Below are 11,181 nucleotides of genomic sequence, written 5' to 3'. Positions count from 1 at the left end.
ATAATTAACTATTCATTTTCTCAGAACTGTGAGCACTCCTACTGACCTTCTTTATGTTAATATGCAGACACAGCAGTAAATGAAAAGCTGAACTGGCTTTTTTGTTGTACCACACAGCCCAAACAGTATGTTTGCTAGTGGAAGGAAATTATTTTCCAGCTTCTGAGAAAGTGCTGCAAAACCTATACTGTTTATGTGTGGACAATGTAGGACTGGAGGGCAAAAAACAAAGTGCAGGTTAAAGCACTCATTTTCACATATTAATCTATGCTCCTACGTGTGTTCCTGCATAGTGCAGATTGTGTGGGCCTTGCAAGAAAAATGATGCAGTCGTTAAGACACTTTCTTGGAAATTAGGACAGTTGTGGTCAGTTCCCTGTTCCACCACACTTTTTCTGGCAGTGGGTAAGTAATTTAGCCTTTGAGCTTCAGTTCCCTGGCTGTAAAATGGGAATAATAGCACTCCCCTGCCTTGCAAGGCATGATGAGGATAAATACAACTGCTAAAGGAAGATCTTATGTAAGTTGGGAACGGAGCTTAAACTATAAACCCTGACAGCAGTGAGGGTAATTGCTTACCTGCTTTGTTCTTCAGCTGGCCTTTCTAAAAGGGAACTGGCAGTCATGTTACTTGCACAGATGGCATGGACTACATTCAGACCTTTGAGAAACCTGCTGCCACAAAAAATCAAGGAGTAGAGCCACAACCTTTTATTATTTGTTAAACTTGTATTGCTTGCTCAATACCTCATGACTTCTTTCAGGCAGTGTTCTTTCAGATCACAGCTGTCCCTGCCCTACGCTTCTGTTCTGTGGCACTGTTTTCTGTGTATTTTCCTCTTCTCTTGGAGTGTATCTGCTGGGAGTGCAGCTTGGACAGACTTCTAGCTTTCAGCTTGGTATGCCACCAGTGTGGTCAATGAAGAGCTAATTACCTCCTTCTCTGGATTTAGCTCAGGCTGAGTTCTGTGCTACTGTGGCAATACTATCACAGCCTGAATATGGATGGGTCTGACAGAAGACTGGAGTGGACTTTACATCTCCTGTTTCTTTGTCATATATCCTCCCTTACCCTTTCTTCTGGTGCTTCCATGCCTTTCCATCAAACATATCTGATCAGCAGTGAAATGGTTAATGATGAGCCTAGTATCCTGCTTCCTGGAACTACTCTGCAAGGATTTTTCTTTTCTTTTTTCTTTTTTTTAATTTTATTTTCTGGAAAACATTTTTGGTTCTTGTCTTCTGTAATAGTATATTCTCCCCTCTGTTCCCTGTAATAGTATATTCTCCCCTCTGTCCCCTGTAATAGTATATCCTCTCCTTGCCTGCCAAAAAAGTAACTATGAGCCTTGCAAGAGAGCTACAAGTACTGAGCAGGGGAAGCTGGACCATGGTTAAAGGAGGTAAGGGAGAACTGGAGGTATTGCAGGGAAAAGAGTGTCCTGCAGCTCTGGAGGACCCTCCAGTTTTGGAGTAGAGTGGTGGGTATGAAAAGGGGACAGGGCATACTGGTCAGCTGAATAGGCAGGGGCATGAGTGACGTGGGCCATAATCCATGGGAAACAAGCCTTCATTAGCTCTACTGCTCACAAAACAAATTGGGACACCCTCTTCCCTCCTCTCTGTTTTCTCCTCAGCAGATCAGAAGTAAGCATTTCAAAAGAAAGTTCCTAGTAAAGGCAAGGAGGTTATCATGAGAGGAGAACATCTGAGAAGAAAACATATAACTGTCCTTCATTCTATCCTACCTTAAGAAGTCTGAAATCATAGAATAATCCAGCTTGGAAGGGACCTCATGCTGAAGAGTATCTTTCAGGTCACAGGAAAAGGTGCCTCCTTCGCTATGAACTTTTTCCTGTGATTCAGTACAGCGAATATCAGCAATACCAATCAGGGTAGAGGAGGAAGGTACTCCCATTGCTTCAGCAGGAATTCCTGTAGGAGGAGGAGTCCTTCTCAGCCACCCATTCACTCTCAGAACTGTGTGGCTCAGGCACAGTTTAAGAAAGTATTTGTTCTTTTCACCTTGGGTGAAGAGAAGCCATTGTGGATATTAATCAGTAGCATTTGCTCACTGGTCTGTTATCTGAGTCTTTTGGGGTCCCGAGTGACCATAGCAGGCTAGCTCTAGATCCAGATCCCCTTCCCACCTACAGGTAAGAGAAAGGTTCATACAAGAGCTCTAACTTGTGCCATTACTGACTGAACAGTACCATTAGGAGTCTCCTGAAGCCTGGAAAGCAGGTAATCCTAGTAAGAGACTCTTCATCGGCTTGCAGCTTCCTCTGAAATGAGCTCTCCATTCCTCTGGTCCTCCTTATAGTCATCCTGTGAATGGCTAACGCAGGCTTGCCAGATGTCCCGTATAACAAGGAATTTCTCATAGGCCAGTCCCAAATCTCAGGTCCCACACTAGAAGCATGTGGGATATTACTTTTCCCTGTATTTTCTGTGTTTTTTTTATGGATTATGTGATTTTGTGACCTTTGTTGCCTGCTCCCTGCCTACCTCTCTCTGCTTCTTGGTCAAAGTGATGAAGCTAGCAGCACTACTAGCTGAAAAAGCCTGTAAGGAACTGGGAAGGATCTAAGCAAGGCATCCCCATATGTGGAGTACAGTAATCCTATTAGCATATCAGACTTCCTTCTAGTGGTCTTCAGCTAATGAGCTTTTGGTTCATGGTAAGAACTCTTGTTATTATCCCCTGTTACACTCAATACGGTTAAATTTTGTGCCAAAGCTATCATTCTAGCTATTTCAAGGCTTTTGTACTGACATTACCTCCCAAGTTGATCAATCAGAACATTTCATTAGTATACTGCTACTTTTTGTGCCAATTACATGAAATTTGTCCCAGGACAGTTCTTTGAGGAATGCCACTACTAAAATCCTTCCAGACCAATATTCCCCTTTTGTCATTTCCCCTTTAGCTAATTCAACACCTGGCTTACAATTCTTCTGCTAATCCTAACTAATCATTTCTCATACGATATCATTCCAAGTGCTTTACTGAAGTCCAGATAAACTACATCTCCTGAATTCCTGTCACATTGGCAAACTGGTTACCTTATTAGGTAGCCAGATTAATATTCTGACATGTTCTACTTTTGTAATTTTTAGTTGTATCAACATTTTTCATTACTTCTGAGTTCACTGTAACTCTTGTATGCTCTTCTGGTAAGAATAATGGCTAGGTAGAGGTTTTCCAAGAGAAGTCACAGAAGAACCTGGACATCCCACGTACTCTTTTTGTCTGGATACATTATAATGCATACAAAACAAAGGACTAGAATTCTTAGAGCTAACTAAATACTGTGAGAGTTACTTGCCTTTCCAGCTTGAACGGAAAGGAGACATTTGCTGCTATTGCTTACTTTCCAAAAGCTCAGAATTTTTTATTCATCCTATCTCTGTGCCATTGATTTTTGGCTAAAAAGAACTAGGCCTGGCTAATAGAAAATTGCCATAAACATAGCTCAAGAATACAAAGCTGGTTTTGTTTAGTCATGAAAACTATCACTCATCAAGCTCTCAGAAGAGGATGGGCAGTTAGCAGACCTTATTGACAGAATGTGATTATTTAAGTGAATCGTCATCTCCACATTCATTGGCAAAATTGTTGAGAGGAATACAAAAGAATTTACATCTAGTTTTGATTTTCACAGGTCGTCGGATATGGATTGCTTAGAAAGGCTCTTGACAAGGCAGACAGGACATAGGACAATGATCACCTTGAAGAACATGAGTTTTTCTTGGCTTCAATCCTTTGGAATTACAGAAGAGGTACAGCTAATGGTACAAATGTAACACTTCATTTGGGCCTATTGCTTAAGTGGAAATACGCTTTGATGATGCTTTGTGATCTGTTTGTGAACTGTCATATCGTTTGAGACCTAGTATACAATCTATATAGTCTGTTGGATCTTAGAAATTCTGAAGATGCTTAACTTCATCCAATTTCATGTCCTACTTACAGCCACTCAGTTCACCCCACCCTTTTCCATGAATCTTCTCAGGATGATGTGCTGTATCTGAAGTTCTGATCACCTCTAAGTCTCAGAAGAGAGAAAGGTATTTCATTCCTGTTATTTTTGGCTTTCCAAAATAAAACAAGTTTGCTTTCTGTTGAGACTGTTGTGAATCTTTAAGATCATGTTCAAGCTGGTAGTTCCAGGCTCTAATTTCAACCCTAAATCCACAGAAGATTTCTCTTCTCTAGGCTACTTTTCCTATGTAAGTTTGCAGGTAGACATCTCCAATATTAGAAGTGCCCCCGCTATGTGATCGTTTGGTAGTATAGAAATGCTTAATCATAATCATAATTTCATTCGGAAGACACATTTAGGATTACCTTGTTTAGGAAATTCACTTGTGGGGCAAATATCTACCGTAGGTATGAGGCTCCTTAGGACTTAATCCTTTCATGATTCAGCAATTTTGTCTCCTTTGCAGGTTTTGAGATAAAACAAGTATTTCCTACTTACAGTAGAGGAGCACTTCTTCACTCATGGTCTGTCTGTCTTGGAGTGGATCCCAAGATGGATTTTCAGATCCCAGCTATCTGAAAATATCTTCTGACATTTTCAAGAATGCGCTTCAGTTTTCTGGGTGCGTGGCCTTTTTTACTTATGAAATAGCTTATGAAATGTTACTTTTACTGCATGAAGGGAGCACAGTAATATTTGTATCTGCTTTACTGATATTACCTGGATACGAGTAGAAGTTCTACCCTTCATTCTCATGTGTTAGTGTTAGTTAATGTGTTGACTATCCTATCAGCCTTAAATTTCTCCCTCAGAAAGACCGCAGGGGAGAGCCCTTAAAACTGTCTTCATATTCTAATTCTATGGATTCAGTATGAACAGTTTCATGTGAATATTTCTAAGCTAAAGGCCATGTATTGTGTGTTCAAAGTCTTCCTCATAATTCTAATGGATTTACCATTTTGTATCATGATAGAAAATATCACAACTTACCTATATAAAGGAATGACAAAGGGGCCACATTCACTCAAATTTTCAGAAGTTGGGCATCAGGGGAATTATTATATTTAGTACAATATTGCTCCATATAACTGCTGTTGCAGGAAGTGCCAGGGAGCTTGTGAAGAGGAATCATGTAGGAAAGGATGAAAGATATTCATTGGGTGTGAACATTCTTGCACGAAAGTGTAAGAGAAATGCCACAGATCTGCTCTAAATGCTAGGGATCTGTCCAGTGTGTTTCCTCTGTGTTTGCATTTCACTGATTGTAAGAATCATCAAGAGTCTTTGCCAGGATGACAGCAACTCCAGCTGAATCTGCAATCCCAGATCTGAGATAGGAGCCATCTTTCCATTCACAAACCATTTTAATTGTTCCTTCACACATATGCTGTCTTAAAAACACTGAGATCACAGAATCATAGAATACTTCAGGCTGGAAAGGACTGTTGTGGGTCCTCTAGTCCAATCCCTGCTCAGAGCTGAGCTAATTTCAGAGTCAGGTCAGGTTGCTAAGGCTTTTCATCTCAGACTAAGGACAATGGTGTTGATCTTATCTCCAGCCTTAGCACCCTTGTCCTGGAGAGACTATATCTTTACAGCCTTTAAAGAGCTCACCTATATGCCTTTGCTGTGTATTAGTTAGATAGCATAATCCATGAATGCCAGAATAACCTTCTGTACTCTCTTAAGGGGACCAACACTGGGAGCTCCAAGCTACAGGCCGTTGCCTGGATTTATCTATCCTGCCACAAGGCTCTGTGCAGCCTGCTGTATGTTTAGGGATGTAGGGGGACGTGGTGAGGTCTCAGTCTCTACCTGATTTTGGGCTTGCCCCATGTGTCTGTTATCCAAACAACAGCTAGGGAACAGTGTTTCACCACCACAGATGAGGTGGTGGTAACGAGGAGTTCCAGCATTTATTTCACAGTGACAGTATGAACAGAGTGGGCTTTTGAGGAGGTGTTTGCAGTGCCAGTAGAGGTGAGGAGCTAATTCTGGGTGAGGTGGCCATGCTCCCTTTCAGAGGCATCATCGGCCATGCTGGAAGGCAGCCGTGCAGTGTGACATGTGTGATCAATCCTACCGCTTTCCAACCAGCAAAACAAGAGCTACAGTCACATTTGTGCAAACTCCTTTTACTTACCAGCAAAAGAATTAGGTCTGCTGAGCCCAGCTCAGGACAAGAACAAAAGCATCCCTCCCTGACCGCTCAAACAGCCCAAACCCTCTAAACCTTCAGCCCGGGCAGTATTTGTGTCCCTCTGAGGCAGTGATTCTATGGTTTGGAAGCCCGCTATACAAGCTCTTTCTGGACACTCCTCTCTCATTTCCCTTGGGCTGGAAGTCATTTTAGATTTGCCAGCTGGGACTCAGCCCCTGGGCTGATTCCAGCACGTGAGCCTAGTTTTATGTCAGAGTGAGCTGGCTGCTCCCCTGGGATATCACAGTGTGCCTTCGCGCAGACGCAGGTGGTGCTTAAAAAGGTGCTGCTGGGACCCTGGCAGGAGGTGGAAGGTGGCAGTGGCAAAGCTGAGTGGTGGTAAAGCCGTGATTTCTAGCTCCTTCAGATGTTGCTTTCCTGGTGAGTGAGCGGTATGTATAAGAATATTCTTAACACTTGTGGCAATAGCAAGAAGTGCCATTGCTCGTATATACTAGTTGGTTTTCCTATTTTTCTTTGCTTTTCTTTGTTTTTCTTTGTTTTGAATTTTAGAATATCTGTGACTAAAGATATAGTCACCCCTGCCCCCCCCCAAAAGAATCCCCAAAACAGAGACTAGTCAACTGGATAACTATCCAGTAAGTGTCCGAACCTAAAGTGAAACTTCTGTTTTATTATTTAGTGTGCTGCTTATTTCTCGGTAAACACAAATTGCCTTTTGATATAAAATATATGGTTCCATTTCTAGGGAACACTGTCTTTGTGTTCTTGTGCATTATTGTTGAAAAAAGAAAAAACAGTAGTCTGTGTGATCACAGCTGAAGAATGCAGATTTTACTCCTAGGAAAATGTAAAAAGGAAGAAAAATTCCATTCAATTCTGTTACATAACAGAAAAGAAAGTCTTTCAGAGAAGAGTAATGCTAGATTTTCCTCTCAAATGTATTATATATACCTCACACAATTAATTGTAAGCTTATTCACAACCAGGAACAGGCATGTTTAATTCAACTTCTTTTACAAAATAATTGAGTCCTCAGTGTATTAAGTGCAGTGCAAACAGCTGTGGGAGATGGTTTCTAACCGAGGATAATGGGGTGGTGGTTAGGGGAGCAAGGGGTGGGGACAATTATCTCACTTATATTGGTGGCAACAGAAAAAGAGAGACTGAAAGGTTTATCTGTAGTTGGTCGTAGCTTTCAGTTAAAGCCTGTTTTATATCCAAAGCTCTCTCCAAACACTCGTTTTTGCCAGTTTCTGGATTATTTATCAGCTCAGATTGACATAATAAACTCTGGCCCATGATGTAAATCAGACTTCTATATCTGGCCTCATACAGGGAAAAAGATGGGTTTTCCCAGCCTAATAAACCAGAACGCAGACTGTCAAAGGTGTTTGCACTGGGGGACTAGAGAATTAAGGAAGCTCAGCCTTTGTCTACGTATGCTGCTTTTGACAGCGATATTAATCTGTGGCTAACAAGCCTGGGCCATCACTCTGCATCTTTCCTACATGGTAGCCTCTTTTGCAGCTATTTGTTATTGCTCCTTCTCTAGCAGTTTCCACCTGACCAACACACTGTCGTGGCTCAAATGCCAGCACAGCAATGTCAATGATTTCATGCTGCAAATGGCTCTTGGGGAACTTAGTGCAGTACATCCTTATTATAGGAGTGAGGAAGTCTGAGCTGCTGGAATATACCTCTCCCTGAGTCAGTCTTCATGCACCGTAAATTGTGAATGAATTCACTGCTGACAGAAGCCCAGACGCATTTGGCCTGTTTTCTCAAGTGTAAATGCTGGTTCCTCCTCCATCATCTGATGTTTTATAGGCCAAAGAATTGAAATTCTAGAAGTTATTTCTGATCTTACTATAAAATCATTACCTGGGGTAAGTTGCTCTCCTGGTGCCACCCAGTTGAGGAATTATTAAGGTAGTCAGGTACAGTTAGATGCAGCAATCCCAAAGTGGCTGTCCTTGAGGAAGCCAGCTTATAGTGGAAGAGGTTCTGGGCACTGCCCGTATTTCAGATCTTTCACTGTGTATAGTCTCGGCTGACACCTTAGATGTCTGCTGTTTCCTTCCCCTGATGACTAGTGTAAACATGAGAGGTAGTTGCATACCCGCAGGGAAGGTCCCAGAGGGCTCAGATGACTCAGGGAGATGGCTCTCAGGGACTGTCTTCAGTGGACCTTCCTTGCAGACACTTCTTGACTCTAGCAGTGTTCCAGCGAACCAGAGTTCCTGAGCTGTTGAAGTACTGACTATTATGTGCTTCATCTGCATCTCTCGGTCATTTTTGTGTTCTCTACTAGGGATGTCAGCTAGAAATGTTGCATCCAAGCTTACACTGCTGTTGTGAGGCTGTGCAAACGTTTGCTCCAAGACACTATCATCCATTGCTTTCCTTGTGCTAGAGTCTTGAACTCTAGAGACAGAGATTTCAGAGACATTTGACCGTACCCTTAAGACAAATAATTCAGCCCAAAACGTATTTCTGGGAGTAGGCTGAGCAAACCTTTCATGATGATCTTCAGAGTAGTTCATGTACTTTATGAACTCTTACGCACAACACATCACTTGGTATACCAGAGGTTCTAGCCCTACTGCCCATGACTTCTTTCCTTGTCTGCTATAGAACTGATGTATTTGAAAGTAGTTATAACCACTTCTCAGATTTATTACCTGAGATGAGTGACCCTTAGTGGGGATGCTGTTCCTCTTCCTCCTTTACAGTCTTTTCCCTGCTCTGGCCAGTTTGTTCTCAGAGTCTACAGGGTAGCTAGTCCTTTCCCACCTGTGCTTCCTGAAGATGGTGTTGCACACTGCTTGCTGAGATTGGTGGTTCATCACTCTCTGTCCATTGTGGTTGTGACAATAACTGCTCTGTGAGCTTTCCTTCCTAGGTCTAGATAAACACACTGATAGTTTAGTCCTGTCTCTGCTTAGATTTTCTGAGATACTTCAGTCCTGGAGTAGGAGACTTGTGTGTCATGCAGTGGAAATGGAGTTACTTGCATGCTGAGTATCTACGGATACAAAGTGTCATAGGCTTGCTGGGGTCACATAGAGAAAGCATGCCTGGGTGTAGGATCTCATGATGAGTCACCTTGCAGGTATATTGGGTTACTTGGTGGGCAGCTTGTTGCCAGACTTTCCGATGGCCTTTCTGTTGGTTGCAGCTTCTCTCTAGGCACATCTGATCAGACCTGCAACCAGCATGTGAGGTTGTGGAGTAGAGAGGTGTTACAGTATGAATGTGGGTACTGCCCTGAAAGATGTAGTGGATGAGTGAGACATGGACTCAGATGAGACACCTGACAGGTCTTCATGCTAAACATGTCCATCCTAGGGTAGGGCACGGTAAAAAGTCTCTTCACCCACCCAAACTTCATGTTATCACTCTAGACTCCAGCCTGTCCTCTAAAGAGACAGACCCACCTCAGAAGAATGAATACACTGCACACGGCAGTGGTAGACAAAAGGTCAACAGGTCTCTAGGGAATCTCACTTGCTTTTTGGTAAACGCTTTTTAAAAATTCCCTAAAAAGCCATGGCAATTTTGTAATGACCACAATCCATGTGACTGCTTTGTAACAAAGTTTCTGCAGGTTATTATTTTACAGTATCAAGTGACCTTAGCACACTTCAGCACAAAAGAAAACATATTTATTTCATTTCTTGTGACAAACAACTTAATGTTGCTGAAAAGGCTGTCCTAGTATTTTTTTTGAAAGTAGCACAATTTTTTTCTTTGGCCTTAAAGAAATCATTACTCTATTGCTGCCATGATAAACATTCAGCCTGTGGCTCCATTATCAGCAAAGCACTTATGCATCTTCTGAAATCCTACTGTCAATGTCATTTAAACATCTCCTTAAAGTTAGAAATGAGAACTTTAGAACTCTGCTGAATCGTGGCCTTGGTGGTGATGCATTTAATTGTAGGACAAATTCAATCTTCCCGTTGACCATTAGATGGGGCAAATGAGCCTCTCTATATAGTTTTCTGCCTGCGATGATCAAGATTTTTCTGAATGCAAGGTTAAAATGTAGCCCTTGTTGGCTCTTAGTTCAAAAGTCTAGTTTGAAGGCTCTTTACCTTTGTACTGTAAAGGTAAAGTACGTACTTTGACGCAACTGGATTATTTTCTTTACAAACATGTGTCGTAAACAATTGCTCTGTTCCTTGGAATTCTGAGATATAAAATAATGCCCCTTTTTTTTACATGGAGATGAAAATAAATCTTTTGAAGGTTTTGTTGTGAAAAAAACATGGGCAAGAGTGTTCCCTCCCCAAAACCAGCCAATAGTTAGGCATTTACAATACTCATAGGGATGCGAAGGATCCAAGTTTTAGTCCCTGATAGTCTTCCATATGCCCATAGAGTTTACCAATAACATGATCACCGTACCTGCCTACTTTGGGTCACCTTTTCCTGTTCTCTCTCCCATAAGTTGTTGTCACTTTTATAGATTTATTGGTGATCAGATTTGTACAGCCTACCTGAATGGCCACAGTTCTTGGCCAAAGACGATCTTTCTGCCCATGTTTCCAGTTTCCCATTCATCTTTCATATGACACACATTAAAAAAGAGGCTGACTCTCAAAATAAGGCAGTTGGTGAATGTTGCCTTTCTTAAGGAGGAAAGCTTTCCCTTGAACATGAGGTAATGTAGAGTCCTCAGTTTCCACTAACCACAGCCACGCATCGGCATGTTCTCCTACACGTTAGCTCCCTAAGTGTCCTTTGCTTCACCCCCACTCCTGCATGCTCAGATTGATAGTACAAGTCCTGGAGCTGCCTGTGTTCTTACAGGGAATGTGGTACAGGTGCAGGAATCATTTGCTGCCTTACTTTGAGGCAAATAACTTCAGCGAAGCTGGCCTTGTGCAATGTAGGAGGTTCCACAAGTGCAGGAACCCAGTGACGGCTGGTAGTTTCTGCCTGTCGTATAGACAAGATATCATTGTTCAGCTGATTGGGGGTATCTTGCCCTTGTGGAAGAAGCTCCCACTGTTCAGCTTTGAATAA

The 11,181-nt window shown here is 42.1% G+C and overlaps 1 long non-coding RNA gene across 1 annotated transcript in view; it reads left to right on the top strand.

The window, feature by feature from the left end:
- Positions 1 to 280: 280 nt before the first annotated feature.
- Positions 281 to 11,181, top strand: part of LOC112995486 (uncharacterized) — a 48,399-nt gene continuing 37,498 nt past the window's right edge. Inside the window, exons 1-4 of the long non-coding RNA XR_003262198.2 lie at positions 281 to 405; positions 3,666 to 3,783; positions 3,977 to 4,071; positions 4,453 to 4,608. This is a non-coding gene — a long non-coding RNA (uncharacterized LOC112995486). The remainder of the gene's footprint in view (positions 406 to 3,665; positions 3,784 to 3,976; positions 4,072 to 4,452; positions 4,609 to 11,181) is intronic.

Source organism: Dromaius novaehollandiae, chromosome 4, assembly GCF_036370855.1.
Source record: "Dromaius novaehollandiae isolate bDroNov1 chromosome 4, bDroNov1.hap1, whole genome shotgun sequence".
NCBI classification, from domain to species: domain Eukaryota; kingdom Metazoa; phylum Chordata; class Aves; order Casuariiformes; family Dromaiidae; genus Dromaius; species Dromaius novaehollandiae.
The sequence above is the reverse complement of the archived record's forward strand: the minus strand, read 5'-3'. Positions and strand labels throughout refer to the sequence as shown.